Genomic DNA, 12,086 nt, shown 5'->3' with positions numbered 1-12,086 from the left:
GCAAAGACTAAATCCTTACTCAAAATGACGATGTATGCTCTAGGCAAAGAGAGAGATATCATTGAGCTTGCTACAAAGGTCAACAGTGGTATGTTCTTACAATACTGGCTATATGCTCATGAAAGACCAAAATACCAAGTCGCCTTACCAGACAGTAAGATAATTATCCGCTTTCTACTATTTCAATTTAATATGTGTGATGCAAAATGTGGTATTCTGCAAGAAACTAGATTGTGCATACTTTGTGGGACACAATCGTCAGAATCAGCCAAGCATATCATCTGTCAATGCGAGAGCCTGAACTCTTTAAGAGCTAAATATTTGAAAGTGTATGATAATGCAAGCAATTGTGATAACATGAATGTAATATGGGAACTACTTTTAAAGGGTGACAATATGAATTTAATTTATCACATGAGGAAATTTCTAAGAACAGTTCTTAAACAATTGTCTATTGGCAGTCTTTCATTTTAGAAACATTTTAAAAATTATGAACCTGAATTATGCTGATGTTTTTAACCTGTTGTTTAGTAATTTTGTTGTATTGCTGTGCATATATGTAAAGCCTTTGTTGGCTATAAATATATTATTCTAATAAATTAACATGGAGTCGTGGCACTTAGATGACATCAAAATTGAAAAAGTCAAAAACATCAGATACTTGGGGTTTGAATTAGACAACTCATCAACGGACCAGGCAATGCAAGCAGTACTCTGGGATAAAGCGAGAAGATTGACAGCGCAAATTAGAACCCTCGATAGGAAGTTCAGCAAATTTTCGCTAAGCCTGGCTATTAACTTTTACAAAATGAAACTTGTGCCGACACTGGCTTTTGGAATGGAGGCCTCACTCTGTATTCCCCAGACGATATGGAACGAAATAGAAGATCTGGTCTGGAAAGCCGTCCCGGGGCATCCAAAATCGACCTCAATGGCGGCTATCCGAAGAGAACTTGGACTAGTCTGGTTAGCCTCGACTGTCGACTTAAGCGCAATGAGACTATTCAGAAAAAATATTCTGGCAGATTCCCTTCCCATCTACTCATTAATCAAAGAAGAAATGGAAAACGGAAACTGCATCGCATTTAAAAAGTGGGCCAAAATCAGAAAAGAATGGTTGTCCGATATACTGTGCAGAGAAACAGATTTAAAAGAAAACCCTGATAAAATCAAACATAAACTCGAAGAAATGGACTGGATCAAAACAATACAGATAGCTGCAGATAACAAACTTTTACGCCACCTTCCTCCCACGTTTAACAAACCAAAAGTCCCAATGAATTATGTTAGCAAATTTCCAGAGAAAAAAAAAAGATGCTTGTTTATGAAAGCGAGATTAAATGTGCTTCTGACTAAAGAAATCCTCGCAATTCGAGGTGTGGTGGAAAATCAGACCTGTCGATTATGTAAAAACACGGAGAGGGTGGAAACCCTCAGACATTTGGTTCTCAATTGCCCCATCACCGAAAAAAATAGAACTACTTACCTTTTGCCGCTGATCACGAACCCATGGACGACCCAGGAAGAAGACGTGTGGAATAGACTGATTTCTGGAGAAACCACCCAGTGGACGGTGGCTATGGCTAACCTAATCGAATTGGCTTTCAAACAGATCAGCGAGGCCTCACTCACCGATGCTAACTCAACGCAGTGAGTTATGCAGCCATAACAGACAGGTGTCTTCTGGGCCTCTCTGTTACACCGTGGACAACCAGTTTGATCAATGGGAAGCCTTTTTCTGGAGAAACCTGAGATGAAAGTCTTGAATTTTTCCAACAGAAAACCTAATGCACTTTTTGATAAAATTACAGGTTTTTACCTGAAAATAAGTCAAATAAATAAATAAAAATAAATAAAAAAATAAATATGTGCTGTGATGTTGGCAAACTTGAATGAACCTTGCAGAACAGGTATCCCAATGGTTCCATGTAATGATATACCTGATACAGTATGAATCTTTACACGAGTAACACAGGAAAATTAGGTGGAACTTAGCATAGGGACCACTTTTCTAATCAACATCAACCTTGGAGTTTGTTGGCTCAGCGTGTTAAGCGCTCATTGCTGTGATCTGTGGGTCGCAGGCTCACATCTCGGCAAGGTTAACTCAGCCTTTCATACTTCTGAGGTCGATAAAGTGAATACCAATTTCGATTGGGTAATAATAATAATGTATGTAAATATGTGCTATGTAAAGTGCTTTGCCTCAAAGTGCTATACAAATATTGCATTATTATTATTATCCTTACCAATACTCTATTTTCAACATACTTCAATAAATAAATCATCAGACTTGAACAGCTGGAGGCAGATACGCCTAAAATGGGTCGTGATTCCATCCATCTCCTGCTTTTTGCAGACGATGCATTCCTGATTTATAAAACCCCAGCTGCCTTAAATAGAGAGGTGGATATTTTTTTCACAAGGGTTGTATCAACAGTGGTCTCAGGATCAATACTCAGAAGACTAAAACCATGGTTGCCAGTCAATATAACTAAAAAAATAAGAGGAAATTGAGGGCAAGGATAGTGGGCAAGACATCAAGCATGTTGATACCTTTGATTATTTGGGGACCAGGTTCTCAATGAACGGTTCCTGGTCTGCCCAGGTTGAGAAGGCAGTTACAACACTAGATCAAACTAGTCATGCCACCCTTAAATTGACACGCTCGTTTGGCTGTGGAGCCCTCTCCCCTACAGTGGAACTGTACAACATGCAAGCAAAGGCTGCAGCAGTTTACGAGGCTCATATTTGAGGGTACACTAATTATGACAGGCTGCAGGTTGTATGTAACATTGCTACCAAAGAGCACTTCGAACATGGCCGTGCACATTGAAAAAGCTCCCCCGCACATAGCTGACACATTAGCTATTAGACCAACCTTATACTGGGAATGACTCTGAGCTACCCCAGAGTTATTCAAACACAGGGAAGCCCTGTCACAAGCCGGTGGGAGAAATATCCAGTAGTGCAAATATGCTAGGAATGAACTGAAAACTTTAAAATTAGACCATCTTTGGACGAATCCTGCTATTATTAATTCCCAGAGTAAAGCATTGATTCAGAAACACTATTCGGTGAGGTCAAAGCAAAATATTTCTTGTTTTTTTACATCATCGGCACAAGCTCGGGAAAACCACCCTTGTAAACCTTTCTTAGGGAAGGATCGCCATCTGGACAACATGAATACACCTTTGGTAAGATCACGGTATATGAGACATGGGTTGGGACTGTTAACTCTGAACTCACTGTTATCTATGCGCCGTGTGATTGAATCTGAGAACTGCCCCGTCTGTTTAGCTGAAAGGGGAAATGCAGAGCATGTTTTGTTCATTTGTTACTATTATATTGAACTTATGAAAAGGTACTTACAACCAGTTTTTTCTGAAATTTAGCATCAGACATTTACCCGAGGCACGATCTCTGTCCAAATGTGGAGCCAACAATCTGGTGGTTTTGCCTTTTCCAGCTATATTCATCGGGCCTGGTTACTCAGGAAAATGTTATCTCATTTAAATGTATTTTAATGTGCTTTTAGATGATAATCTTTTTTTTAATGTTTACATGTTGCATTTTGTGCCAAGGCTGTTTTTTCACCCTTTATCGTGTCATTGCAATATGTTGGTGTAGGTACTGGGCATGCACTTTAACTTGGCTGTTTGCACATTCGATGGATGATTTTTAGCTTCTGCTTGAGCGGAATAGTCCTGATGCTGCTATTGTATAATGATTAGCGCATGTCTATTTTTAGATCAACATAATACCTTGTGACCTGTTGATACCTTATTTTGAAGGTCACATTTATAGTTTGATGTAGCTGTATTTATGAAAGATGAATTGTTCCATATGTATGTACTTTTATGGCAAACGACGAAATAAAGTATTTTGATGATGAAAACTAAACATTCAGTTGCGAGGCATTGGGTATTAAGGGCATTAATGGCTTTGAACTTGTTTTCCTTACCTACTTGTAAATCTCTGAGTTAGTTACAATTAGTTGTGTTACCCGGTGACAGGACAGATTTTGGGCAATATGGTGTCCAGGGCAAACAACATAAATATGCCCTCCCCCGGTCATTGGAGGCTCTCTCACTTGAACCAAACAAGCACTGGTCAACATAATGCTCCAGATCAGAGTGCACCTCTTGCACCAGGTGCAGACATGGCAGCTGGTGGGGACTCTACAGCTAGTTATATGAAAAGGGCAAAGACCTTTTTACCATATCATTGCTTCCCAAACTACTATTTCGGCATGATTTTCAATGCTCACTGAAAGTTAAGAGCTCTCAAGATTTCCAGGGCCAGTAAAGAAGCACAGCCAGTCCCGTTTGTTCTTGGAATTCTGGGACTTGTAGCTTTGCTCGTTCAAATACAGGAAATATAATATCCCCAGAAAGCAAAAGAAAAAAATACCGGACTGAATGCCCTTCTCAAGCAAGGCCGTGAGAAATACGAGGTCTTAGATCAATGGTGTACATATTATTTTATCCTGCTTTCGTTCACGCCTGGGCTGGCTCTGCAAACTGAAAAAAAACCGTGAGGACCGGGCATGCAGAAATGCTTGGCTTTGGAGAGCAGGAACTGTGTAAGAAGAACTTCTGTAGTGTGACGATCCATAAACCTATCTTGCTGCGAACAGAGCGTGAATGAGTCATACTCTGGATTGGGAGAGTGATTATTATCAGCTGTTCATTGCAGATATAGTGGAGACAATTAAACATGTTTGTTGTGGTGAGCTGCTGAGCCTGGGCCTCAAAGCTTGATTTCATTTTGTATACATGACAGTTACTCTGCAAACCTGCCCGTCCCCTACTCCAACTCCGCAGGATGCAGCCCCCTTTGCGCAAGCACCGCACATCAACGTGCATGTGTTTATGGAGCAAACCTCCCCATGGTGCCCTGGGACACATTCACACCAGAATCGTTTGTGCCCCCCCACCAAACCCCAGGCAATTGCCCGCCTAGCCCACCCCTAGAAATGGGTCTGTCCTGTGACACATATTTACCAGAAAAAAGGGCAACATTTTCAAGCTGTCTGGCAATGTGTGTGATGTCTTGAAGCTCTGTATCAGAGGATTCATCTAGCATTTTAACAGTGAAACTACTGTTTGATCACTGCTTGTGTCCAATGTCTACAAATTACTTCTGTGGCAGATGAGATACTATGCATATTCTCAGTCTCCCTTGAAGTTATTGACCACCTGTCAGCCAGTCAGTTCCTAGCATTTGGACACAATTCTGCTCTCTCATTCGCTGTGAAGCAGCATTGCAGAGTCCCTGCTAGATAATAAAAAGGGGTAACGGTTTGAGCAACCTTGGTGTTGTGTCCTGGACCTAGGGCACAGGGTCCAAGCATACCTTTGCTGGGTGCACCCAGCCGACACATGGATGCAGGGATCACCCTGCGGGATCGCGGCCTGGAGGCACCCACGGGGGAAGGAGTTGCCCAGCAGCGGCTCCAGGACACACACGCAGAGTTGCCCAGCAGGGGCTTTGCTGATGATGAACGGTCAAGGACAGTGTTGCCCAGCAGGGGCACGGTCATGGTGGAGGGCCCTACAGGCAGGCCCTCTGCCTGATACGCAGCGCCAGCATCGCACTTCAGAAGAACCACACAGCAGGCAAGAGTCATTTGGTATCGACTGGAAACAGCTTCTCCCTTTTATTGCGTGAGTCACATGGTCACAGCATGTGACATTAGCAAGAGCCCTGGGAGGGACCATTATCACAAAAGGGGTGGCACATGGCACTTAGAAAGAGTAATGTAGCCCATGCATCACCCTGGCAGATAATGATGAGCGAGCAGCCTACCAGAATGCTGACTTATTTCGCCTGGATTGCAATCATTTTTTCTATCCAAGTTGTGCATCAGTTACATAATAAAAATGATGTAAAGGGAAGCAAACCCTTTCGACTCAGGAAGGACTCTCACGAGTGTGTGCATGTTACGATTCAAGAAATATGCGCACGAAGGGTGGAACTCTAATTTTAATTTCCAAAGGAAAAATCAGCATTTTAATTAAAGATGCTTTTAATTGTAGAGATATCACTTCAAAACATACAAATAGAAAACATGTCTGTGTTTTTTTTTTACCAAAGATAACATAACTAGTTTATTAAAAACAAGAGTGCTGCGTGATCTCACTGGATACTTCCTACACACGTGTAGATTCCATTTTTTTTTAAAAAAAATGTAACACCATATAAAAGTTCACCCACACGTTTATCAAAGTTAACAAACAAATCAGCTAGAAAAAGCACAGCATCCTGTGACAGATATCAATGGAGGACACCAGCACTATCTCCGATATTTGGAAGTGGAATGCTAATTATCCATACTTTGCTGATGCTCAAAGGAAAACACAGATTTATTTTTGGTCAAACAGTCTTTCCCAGACTTTGTTTGGAATCTTCCCTGTTCTTTACAGCCTTCTCCAACAAATGACTGCATTGCAACCTAGGTTGAGGTCACCTTGTAGTAGTGGAGGTAGTTGCACCATGCAGAGGGGCAGTGGGAGTATTAATATTAAATTGCTTGACTAGGAAAGGCTGTGCCAGGCATGAGATGCATGGGCCATGTCTGTGCCCCCGCCACTCATTACCAAGAAGTGCTTTCCGGAAACCTAAGCCATGTGTAAGAATGCATCTTCTATCTGCTATCTTCTCTCAGGCCGATTTAGTTATTGCCTCATACCCGGCAGCCAGTCACATCCCAACAAAAGCCTGGAAATAATGTTCTTATTACAGGCGAGTTGTGTCATCTAAACTGACCTTTAATAAGAAAATGTCATCACAACCGCTCTGTAATCATTAAGCCTGTGATTGAGAATTCCAACTGTCACTGCAGCAATTAGTTAAAGCCCTGACAAGCTTTTCAAACTCCCTGCTTGGTAAATAGTGTTCTGTGATTACAATTGTCCTTTATATCAACAAGTGGTTTCTAGACATAGACCAGGACTGTATATACCTATTAAGGAATTGTAACTTGAGTCAATCTGTCAATTCCACGATAACCTTCTCACTTGACATCCCAGCATCAATTGACCTGGTACAGCACTACTGTTGGTGGCGAACAATGAGACAAAATATTCAAGCATATGTTAAATAATGTCTAACTGTGCATCTACACCCCTAAGGTCACCTGCAGCCGCTAAAGATACTTCAACACCTTGGCACACAATATCACTAGACCTCATCACAGTTCTTCCCTGGGCAAAATTCACTATGTAGTAGTTGATCAACTGTCAAAAATGGCCCATTTTATTCCACTTGCCAAACCACCAACATCGGCAGAACTAGCACAAATCTTCACGCCCAATATAGTTAAATTACATGGCACACCATCAATCAAAATCTCAGAATGCAGCAGTCAGTTTATTTCAAAAGTTTGACCTCCTTCTGTACGACTTTAGACATTGATGTTCGGCTGTTCAAGCATACCACCCACACACCAATGGCCAAACAGAAATAACGAACCAGGTTTTGGAGCAGTATCTACATTGTCATTTAGCTCAGCAGAAGGACATTCAGGGGTGGACTGATCCCCTCATCCGAAAATCCCCAACCTTGACAAGAAGCACCCTTACAATATACCTTATCTAACAGAACACCAAACGAACCTACAGATGACCACCAGACAACTGGAAAAGGACCTACTGAAAGTAAATATGCTTATAGAAAGCAAGCCAATAAATATCACAGGGCAGTCGAAAATATAGAGCCCAGAGATAAAGTGCAGCTACCTACTTGTAACCTACAGCTCAAAGGGCCCGCAGGTTCCAACCACACTATAAAGGTCACTATCCTGTTGGGAAGAAATTAGCACAGTTACCTATAGACTGACCTTGGGACCAGCAATATCGATACACTCTATTTTCCATGTATCACTACTCAAGAAGTCATGCCCTGAGTCACGGCCCCAACTGTCCTATTCCCTTACGCTGCCCATGGGGTCTAAATTGCGGTGATCAGTCAGTATGGTGACAGTGTGATAAGCTGGGAGCAGATAATGTCCCAGACTTTGCATGGCAAAAATATACTTTGCACCGTTCCATAAATCACGTTTTTTGTCAGCAGTGCAAAGTGCAAATTCACTTTGAACCCGGCAAATATTCCATGAATCAGGCCCTTAAACTCTGGCTGACCCTGAAGGCGTACAACAAGTATTTTGCGCATCCACAATACTGACATGTACTAAATTCAGCCTGAGCCTCACACATGAGTCTCACACTCTTGCTTACTAATGGGACCAATTTTTGATCCTTGTTGAAATGTGGAGCTTTAGCTGAAATTCGGAGTCACTGTTGAAATTCGGAGTCGAATCTCTACAGACCCCTGTTAATTTTGCCCCCTCTGGACAAAATCCCACCAAGCTTTGCAATATCATTTAAGCCTGAGTCCATAATCTGTTTGCAAACTTTTGTGCAAATTTGTCAAACAGCACCAAATTCATAAGCCTTTCAAATATTTTGGGACCCCCCTCTAATTTTGCCCCCTTTTGGTGAAACTACCATACTTTGCATAGCCATTCAGGGTCAGGTCTAACATGATGTTGCAATTTCATTGAGTGGCGCCAAAGTTATAAAAAAAACCCAAAGTTATAAGCCATCCAAAAACAGTTTTTCACTCACCCTGTAATGCAGAGGTATGCATGGATGTCCCCGAATATCTGAGATGTTTGCGGACATCAGAAAAGAAAACACAGCCGCTTTTTGGCTTTTTATTGCCCTATCGCATCAGATTCTCATCACCCCTCACAATCCCCAGAGATAGTTTCGCATTTGTTTGACAAGTGCAATGTTGTGTTTTTTAATATGTTTTACTGCAATGTCCGTGGAAAAGTTTTGACGTACCTCACGATTTTTTATTGACCAATCAGCAGGTGTGTATGACGTTCTCGTACATCATGCTGCTCTCTGATTGGTCCAGAGGTGTCCGAGGCACGGAATCAGGAAGTGAGTCTGCAGACCGGACCCAGATATCACAAAAAAAATGTACCTACTTTTCTCCCATTTTTAAAACAACAGCTGGATGTATTTACACCAAATTTACAAAAGCAAGCATATGTGTCCATAGATTTGGACTACCTTTAATCATTGGTGACAATCTGCAATGAAGACATTTGATGCTAATACACTACAGAATAAGCTTTTAATGTGATTAGGGGAAGAAACAGATTGCTAGAGAATGAACTTGAAAGAGTGAAAGTTGCAAAGGGGAATGATGAACAGAGAGAAGGAGAAGTGTTGTTTTGTGTTAATGAGGTTTTACAAAGAGCAAAACAATTCCCATAGGTAATAAGGCACGATAGAGGACTGGATAAAGCACACGGATGTCATACGGTAAACGCTGAAGAGGAAGATGAGGTGCTATGAGTTCAAGGTTAAGAACTATTCAAAAGAAAAGTCTTGATCCAGTGTAGCGAGCGCAGGACTGGAGTGGCGTGGTCACATCTCTTAGCTTTTGTTACTAGCAGCAATATTTTGCACTCTCTGGAGACGTGTAATCGAGGGGTTAGGCACTCCTAGGTGTCTAATGTAACCAAGATGAGAGCAGAGAGTTCACTACAAGAACCTGGTTGAGGAAAGGACAGGAAGGGGAATATGTGTTTTAGGGCCTGTGTATTGATTTCCTATGGGATTGCACCATTATAAAATGTTTCTATGAATCAGGTCCTTAATTTCTTAATCAGGAAAACACATGATTTTGTACCAGATGCTACTGGACTTTTCCGTGTTAGCTCGTTATCTATTAAGATACCCATGTTTTTAACTTCGGCCTTAGGCTCTGGGCATGGTCCAAAGGAGGGAGGTTTCCATTCACTAAGCGAATATAAGTGTTTTTGGTCCATGCAGTTTTTAATAGATAGTAGACAGTTTCTGATCTGATCTTTATGGCCAAAGTATCACTGTCTTTCTTGAAGTCTACCAGGATCTGGGTATCATCTGCATAATTAAAGACTGTCACTCCTGATTGATGCAAAATATCCATTAAAGGGCAAATGTGTAAATTCAAGAAAATGTTAAACACTTATAGATTACCAATCAAATGATCTATTTCTCACTCTTGATGTTGGCCGATGGGTAACACAATCAAAGTACAGCCTACCTTGTCTTCGGAGCTGCAGGAAGTGATGAAAAGTTCACCTGCCGCACTCTCCTCGCGCTTGTAATTAAAGCTCTTGGAGACCACAGCAGGGAAACCCTCGAAAGGGAAAAAACCCTGGGCTGCTTGAGAGCGCTGGTCAATAGAAATTGGGGTGCGTGGCTAGAGAGCGTAGTTTGATCCCCAATGTCTAGCAGGTGTATTCTACTTCACGTGGAGGTAACTATAATATAAGGAGAGAATTACTAAGATGTTTTTGACGGAAAGGTATGTCAAAGGATATAGGAAATGAGGATACCTTTCCGGACTGTATTTCTGTTACAACGGGAGAATAGACGGATGGGAAGTCCTGCTGTTTGAAACACGCTTGACTCCTTTGGGTAAAAGAGTAAGGAAAAAGAAAGGGTTGAAAGAAGGGAGTAGGAAGCCTTACTCAGAATACCTATTGAGGAGTTTAGTTTACCTAAGTTGACGAGGACAAGGTTCGTGACTTGTGGAGAAGGGGTTATGGGAAATGCAGTCTGATACCACGAATCCTCGTTAGCAGAAAGGAACACAACCTGAAAGGGTCGAGAATTACTAACAGCAAAAAGTAGCCTGATGGGAGTCAAGTATCTAACGAGGTACGCGACCTACTTGAAAAGAATCTTCCTTAACAACGGGGAACGCTGCTTGAAAGGGTTCCTGCGATGAGCTCGGGGCCGTGGGAGTACTCTCTATGCTCGGTGGGCGCGGAGGAAAAGAAAACCTGGAAATATAAAGGAGTTGGAAGGTAAGAAGCAGAGGAGTTGCGGAAGGTAGGGAAGCAGGAGGAAAGTTCGGAACTATTCGATTACTCACGTAACGTAGCTACAGTAAGCAGTAGCAACGCACCCTCCTCCTGTCTTCTGCTTCAGATGTACCGTCTCCAGGAAAGAGGGAGGAGCCTCTTGTCCGCCATTCTGCAGGACTAGACTGTTACTCTCAGTTCGATGCGCCATTTTGGAAGAACTATACGTCAACTTGGGTTTAAAGCGATATGTTGACGAGGTGTGACGCCAACGGTGCCAAACCGACCAAGTCCGCCGTCGATGCATAACAGTATGCCCCCTTCCAAGGGAAGAAACCCCGGTTTGCCCGGATGATTACTGTAAAACAAGCGAACCAGGCGCGGGGCATAAACCGCTGGAGCGGGTTCCCAAGAGCGCTCAGCCACGGAATATCCCTTCCAGTCCACCAGGAATTGAAGAACTCCGCGATAGTAGCGGGCGTCACAAATTCCTGACACCTCGTATTCAGGGGCAGAGTCTAGCAAAACAGGGGGAGGCATACCAGAGTGTTTAGGATGAAATTGACTCCTCACATCCAGTTTCAATTGAGACACATGAAAGGTAGGGTGAATGCGACTCCATGACAATGGCAACTGTAAACGATAAGTCGCTGCTCCCTTCTTTTCCAATACAGTGAATGGGCCTTAAAATTTAGGTGACAATTTGGAAGGGACCAGTCTTCTGGGCAGGAACTTGCTTGCCAACCATACTTTGTCTCCGATATTTATAAGCGGTGCTGGAGTCCGGTGTCTGTCCGCTTGCCTCTTGCTTGCTTCTTGGGCAGCTTGTAGGGCCGTAACCGCTTTGGCGTGTCCCTGTCGGATTCCGTCAGCGAGTTTCTCCAAATTCGGAATAGGCAGGGATTGAGGTAGAGAAGCAGGAAATACTGACGGATGAAATCCATATGTACAATAGAAGGGGCTGGAACGGGTTGTGGAATGTTGTGCGTTGTTATACGCAAATTCTGCTAACGGTAGAAGTTCCTTCCAATTGTCTTGGGCCGACGATATGTAACATCTGAGGTAACTCTCTAGGGTCTGATTGAGACGTTCGGTTTGCCCATTGGTTTGTGGGTGGTAGCCCGAACTCAGAGCTCGTGAGATCCCTAAGGCGTTACACAGGTGGCACCAATAGTTGGAGGTATATTGCGGACCACGGTCTGATATGATAGTA

The sequence above is a fragment of the Ambystoma mexicanum genome, chromosome 6q (assembly GCF_040938575.1).
Source record: "Ambystoma mexicanum isolate Mex_15411 chromosome 6q, UKY_AmexF1_1, whole genome shotgun sequence".
Classification (NCBI taxonomy): domain Eukaryota; kingdom Metazoa; phylum Chordata; class Amphibia; order Caudata; family Ambystomatidae; genus Ambystoma; species Ambystoma mexicanum.
This window is presented reverse-complemented; position numbering follows the sequence as displayed.